The sequence below is a fragment of the Arvicanthis niloticus genome, chromosome 18 (assembly GCF_011762505.2).
Source record: "Arvicanthis niloticus isolate mArvNil1 chromosome 18, mArvNil1.pat.X, whole genome shotgun sequence".
Taxonomy (NCBI): Eukaryota; Metazoa; Chordata; class Mammalia; order Rodentia; family Muridae; genus Arvicanthis; species Arvicanthis niloticus.
Genome location: NC_047675.1, coordinates 39,575,821 through 39,582,384, shown reverse-complemented (window position 1 = coordinate 39,582,384; position 6,564 = coordinate 39,575,821).

The following is a 6,564-nucleotide window of genomic DNA, read 5'->3' as shown; positions in this document are numbered from 1 at the left end:
ACATGTCTATAAAAAAAGTGAGGTCTTGGTGCTGGAGAGGTGGCTCAGTGGTTAGGAGCACTGACTGCTCTTCCAGAGGTCCTGAGTTCAATTCCCAGCAACCACATGGTGGCTCACAACCATCTGTAATGGGCATCCACATCCAATGCCCGCTTCTGGTGTCTGTCTGAAGACAGCTACAGTGTGTGTGTGTGTGTGTGTATCTATATCAATATCATTATAGCTACATATGTATAGTCTTAATAGAGCAGCTCCTTGGTCTAGATGTGGATAAAGAACAAGGATTTTTTAAAAACAAAGAACTGGGCTGGAGACATGGCTCAGTGGTTAAGAGCACTGACCGCTCTTCCAGAGGTCCTGAGTTCAATTCCCAGCAACCACATGGTGGCTCACAACCATCTGTAATGGGATCCAATGCCCTCTTCTGGTGTGTCTGAAGACAGGGACAGTGTGCTCGCATATATAAAAATAAATAAATAATTCTTCTTTAAAAAAATAGAAAACAAAGAACTGCAGATCTGCCTTAGCAGTTATGAAACCTCACCAGTCTATCAGAGGACCAAAGTTCAGATATCAAGACTCACATCTGAAGGCTCACAAATGAATATCTACATCTATTTACACACACACACACACACACATACGCACACGCGCGTGTGCGCACGCGCAAAAAAACCTTTGTAGAAAAACATTAAGGCCAAAGGATGGTTGTTTTTCTATAGCTAGCCTGGGTTATAAAAAAAAAAAAAAAATGTCAGCCCACTCAGGACTAACTGCATAGCAAGACCCTGTCTCAAAAACAAAACTACCGCCACAACAGTAAACCAAACAAATCCCCAAAACCAAAACAAAAGCGGCAAATGAAGTAGTGAAACCACATGGGAGTTCTTTTTCTTTTTTCTTTTTTTTTTTTTTCTTTTTTGTACTGCTGAGCTAGCTAACTAGTCTCTGTGCTTCTCCAAAAGAGAGGCTGCGATGGCAAAAGAAGCAATAACCGAGCTTTGTGGTTTCCTTGTCGAAACTGCAGAGTCACTCCTGTCCAACTGGAGGTGGAGGTCGGACTTCCATTCTCACCTCGGATCCAGCAGCTTGATAGCTCAGTCCCACAGTCGCACTGGACACACATTCGTAAAGCCAGCCTCTCCTAGAGACTTCCCTTCAAAGCCTAAGGGAGCCCGCCCCAGCCATTTGGAAGGCATCAGCTCAGCCCTCCCACACTTCCATTGTCTTTAATATGTCTGTCCTGACATCACACGAACCCTGTCTCTTGGGATTTCAAATTGCTTACCATCCTTGGCCTTAATTCTCTTTCCTGTCTCACAAATAGAAAAACCCTTGCAAGTTAACATTCGGGGACATGGTATTGGACTTCAGCGGCACATGTTACAAGAGTCTAAGTGTTGGCATCGGCAACGTGGTCATCATTAACACCACCACTGTTTTTGTGTTTATTGCTGCCTTCAATCATTATCAGCTATGTCAGTGACTGATTATCATTTGGGGTAGCTGTTCTGATTGTCGATAATCAATAATCAATAAGAAAATAATGAGAAAACCTGGCCCAGAAAGATCTTTCATCTATTAACTTAAACAGGTAGGAGTTTGATCACAAGCAATCCCAATGGATAAAATAGCACTTTGGAGGTAGCATGATACATCCATGCACTTAAGTGTGAGTGTGTTCTCCTCTGCTGTCAGGAGCCCCTGAGTTGTGGATTATCATCCCTAGAAGATGAAGGGATAGAATTTCACATGCAAAACACAAGAGAGCTTATACTGCAGAGTGGGAGGCGTGATTCTAGAACTAAGACCTGTTTGTCCCCTAAACCCAAGCTATTTTGGCTCTAGTATGGGGCTCTCTCTGTCCAGGCCACAGTCTCCTTGTTCATGAATGCAGGTAATAACAAAACTCACAGCAGTGAAGATCAAAGAAGACTGTGGTCTTTGAAAGATCTCATAAGCCAGGTGATGATAACGGATGCCTGTTTCATCTTGGTCTAGGCAAACCTGCGTCGAGGAAGGAGTCGTCTTGGAGGAGTGCCATCTGCTGTCTGGGTTCATGCGCTGACTGGACAGCAGATTCACTCACCTAATTTTTTAGGGTCTTGTAAAAGGTATGAGGTAATTTGTCTTTGTTAGTGAAAGATTTAGTGATGAATTCACCCTGTGGTATAATCAGCCCCAGGCCTGTCTGTCCCAGAGGGGATCCCCTTCCTATCTTACCAAAACACAGGCAACCTGAGGCTGAGGGCTCTGTCATTCTGCAGAGTCCAGGCTAATCTAGCAGAAATGCTTTGAGTCAACAAGTTCTTACTCCTACCCATCTCTGAGAGCCTGCACTTTTCCTCAAAGTTAAACAAAAGAGGACCTTGTGCCAGCGTTAAGGCTGAGCGAATGACATAAACTCCTCGTCTAAGAACTTTTAAGAACTGCTGACTTCTTGATCTGTGTTCTGCTGTGGCTTCCTCAGTTTCAGTTTCGGGGTGGTGTGGGGGAGGGAAGCATAAAACAAAGAGGTGCACTTAGGAAGCAGGAGGCACTTGTACCCATCCTTGCCTAGGGGATATGCCTCTACTTGATTTTCAAAGAAGAGTGAGCGTAAGGCTAGGGACTTGCCAGCTTCAAAGAAAGAAAGAAAGAAAGAAAGAAAGAAAGAAAGAAAGAAAGAAAGAAAGAAAGAAAGAAAGAAAGAAAGAAAGAAAGAAAGAAAGAAAGAAAAAAAGGAAGGAAGGAAGGAAGGAAGGAAGGAAGAAAGAAAGAAAGGAAGAAAGAAAGAAAGAAAGAAAGAAAGAAAGAAAGAAAGAAAGAAAGAAAGAAAACAGAAGGGTTTGCTTGAGGGAGTCTGTACCTTCCTTTTCAAACCCTGTTTTGTTACTGACCAAGGAGCAACCAAAACTGAGTGGGCTTTTGCTGTCCCATCCCAAATGCTCAGATCATTTGGCTATCCAATGACCTTGGGCCAGCCAAATGACCTCCATCCTTGGCTTTGCCAAAATGTTGATTTTTTTTTTCCTCTCTCTTATCTCTTCAGAAGTAAAACAGCCTTTGCCTAGTCCTTGGAGAGAAATAGGAAAGAAAATTCCACGGCAACAGAACTGGCAGTGACAGCAGGAGAGAGCTTTGAAAGTTTCTACCTTCACATGTTCGAGTCCACGCAATGAGTCGAGTATGAGGTCCATCATGATGATCCTTGGGGCCACTCATTTCAGCGTTCACAGTGGAGCCAGGTGCGGTCTTTGCAGATGGTCAGTTTGCAAGCAGAATCTTCCCCCTTTACTCCCAAGGAAGCCCTCCTAGGAACCAGGGGTTATGCCTGGTTCGGAGATGATAGGACCCAGGACCCAGTAAGTACCATAATCATGCTGGTGACCAAATTCACAGGAATGAACAAAGTCTGGATTTACTCCCCAGAAGATGCTCCAGATGTACAAAGTCAAAGCCCACCGTCTAAATTGCTTCCTGTAAATATTTTCATGCTGGACTCCTTACATCCACCATGTAAGGCCTTTCATGAGCCTATGTCTAAGGATAGTGGTTCTTACCTCTGAGGCAGCCAAGTTCGGCAGTAGGCACAGAGTGGTATAGCTTTAAGAGTGTTCTTCCCTGACATGCCTTCTTCCATAATTCCTTTCCTGATTCTCTGGTATCACATCTTGAGAATGTCTACGAGTAGACAGCTATGTTCTCCCACTTCCTCTCCCTCAGATACTGTGGTCCTCTCAACCCTTTACCCCTCAAAACTTCACATCTTGAAGTCACTTTTAATTGACTATAATTTGGAGGAGGGAGGCTGTGCTTGCTTGCTTGCTTGTTTTTTTTTTTTTTTTTTTTTTTTTTTCCCCAAAAGAAACAAAAAGGTAGTAATTTAAATGAGATGGCCACAAGATGTTATAACACCTATCACTGGAAGCTGGATGGCCACAAGATGTTACAGTACCCATCATTGGAAGTTGGAATTGATCTCATCATTGTTCAGACCTGGGCTAGGAGCAGACTTGTATTGAACACTGGAAACTATTTCTACGACCAGGTTCCCCAAATGTCCTCAAGCACCCCCACTTTGTCCTCTTGAACTACTGGATTGAGGCCACAGGATAAAGAAGTCTGTCTACCCCATTTTAAGGCTGAGAACTTGGATAGAAAGTAATGGAAGTACCTAAGGATTTCTGCACCAGCTACCAGAAACCAGAGGCCACCTGGACCACACACACACAGGATAGCCACTTCCTAGGTGACAGTAGACAGCTCAAGAGGAGAGACACCTGGCTGAGCCCATTCCAGGCTAGGAATCTTGAGCTAACACTATGATGGCTCCCAGCAGCAACCTGGCCTCTTGTTAGGTAGCAACAGTTTTCCTGGGTGTGCCATAAAGTTTACAAATGGTGGTTCTCAGGTGCTATTGTGATTGAGAAGGCAAATAGTTCCCATGAGAAAATCCTTTCTCACCCCCCCCCACCCCGGTGCTCCTACTAATTCCCACTGACTACTGTTAGAGTTTGCAGGCAGCCGTTGGAGTGGACAAGGTTCCTCCAGTGTCCTCACCAGACCAAAGCAATACACACGTTAATGACAGTAGCTAAGCTTTGGTTAATTGCAGGCTGCTCTGAAACCACTTACTTAATTAAGCTGTTCCCAGTTCGGGTCTCTGTGTCGCATTCGGAATGTTAGATAAATGCCGTCAGACCCTGCTTTGGTGGGAATTCGCAGTGCTGTCTTTTAGTTCCAGGAGCTGCATAGTTCGTGAATTACTCTTGTTTTGTTTTGTTCAAATAAACTCTGCTAAATTTAATTGGCCTGAGGAATTTTCCCTTCTTAACACTATTCAGGTCTCAAATTGGACACCGTTCCTCTGGGAATTGTTTCTGGCTCCCTCACCCCCCCAACTCCTCGCCTCCCATCCCTCACCTCTCACACACACATCCCACTTCTCACCCCCCATCCCTCACCCCTGTGAAAGTGCTTTCTCATGGCCCCCTCCATGTTTTGTTCCTTCTTCTGGGTTTTGAACATTGTCATCGCATTTATTGATGTAATTTTCTCTGTCTTTCTGTCTTAGCGTATGAGTCTGTCTGTCTTTCTGTGCAATAAACTGCAGTGAGAACGTGAAGGTCAGAGGACAACTTTCGGGTGTCTGTATCTCTTTCAGCCTGTGGGTCCTGGAGATCCAGATCAGGTAGGTAAGCTTAACAGCAAGTTCTTTTACCTTCTGAGACATCTCCCTGCTCCCCGTTCCTCTGTAATATGCCACGTGTCTCCCGCTCTGAGACAGTGTTGTCAATTCTACTCACCAGACTGCACGTGTGGTAAAGCAAGGCTGGCGTCCATCTTGACCACTACTGTTCCCAGCATACAACTCAACACAGGTCAGTTGTGGAAGATTCCCTGTTAGGTATGTAGGTCACCAGCCCGCCAAGGCTCCATCAACCCTTCTATCAGGACACCAGTGTGATGATGGGTTCCTGCTATGGATTTGAGGCAGTGGTCCTCACCCTTCCTAATGCTGCAACTCTCTAATACAGTTCCCCATGCTGTGATGACCTCCCCCCTATGAAATGATTCCTTTGCTAATGTTTAACTGTAGTTTTGCTACTATTACAGATCAACATGAAGATATCTGATATTCAGGGTATCTAATAAGCGACCTCCATGTGGGTCATGACCCACAGCTTGAGAGTCACTGATATAGAGATCTGCTCTGCCTCTGTGTCCCCCTTCTGCACACAGGTTGTATCTGATCAAACCTTACCCTGTATATTGGGAGAGGGGTGCAAGATGCCCACCCCCACCCCCAACAGTCACCCCTCCCCAGCCTACACTGTAGGGAACAGCTGCAGTCTTATGTTCCATCCGATCAGGAGGCCCCAGAGTCTCAGCCTGCTGCTTTTCTGACACATTTCCAGTTGCCAAAACAAATTTCCAAAAGGCTGCAACCAAAGCCTTAGCACGAACAGTGCTCTGACCACTGAAACAACTGATTGCATCTGCAGCTTAGAACCCGACGCCTTGATTAAGGCCATGTGGAACTCACACTGGCTTACCAGGTAGCCTCATTTTGCTGATTTACACTGGCCTCGTCACCAGCAACAGCCTACATGAAGAAGAGACTTACATCTGCTGCCATCTCACCTCAACCTGAGGATGTGCTAACACTGTAAGCAACAAACGTGGCCAACTTATTTCGTCGTGTTTTTAAATGTAAATAATTGAGCCGTTTATATATTGTTATTTTAAAAAAAAAAAAAAAAAACTGCTATGCAGGGCTCCTGAGAATTTCATCAAGCCAGCATTCCACATTTCATTCGACTTTACTAGGACTCGCCTTTAGCATAAAAATTTTTGTTCAGCATTTGGGAAAGGTTTTTTGACTCAAGGGCATTCTATTTAGAAAAGAAAAACAAATTACAAGTGACACTAAATTCCTTTCAGATAACTGAACATTCTCTCATGTTGTAAGGGAAGCCAGAGTTATAGCACAAATATGGACTTGGGTACCAGGCAAATGGGAGATTAAATTTTTTGATGTTTTATGATGTCGGGGATCCAACCCAGGGCCTCACACCTGCT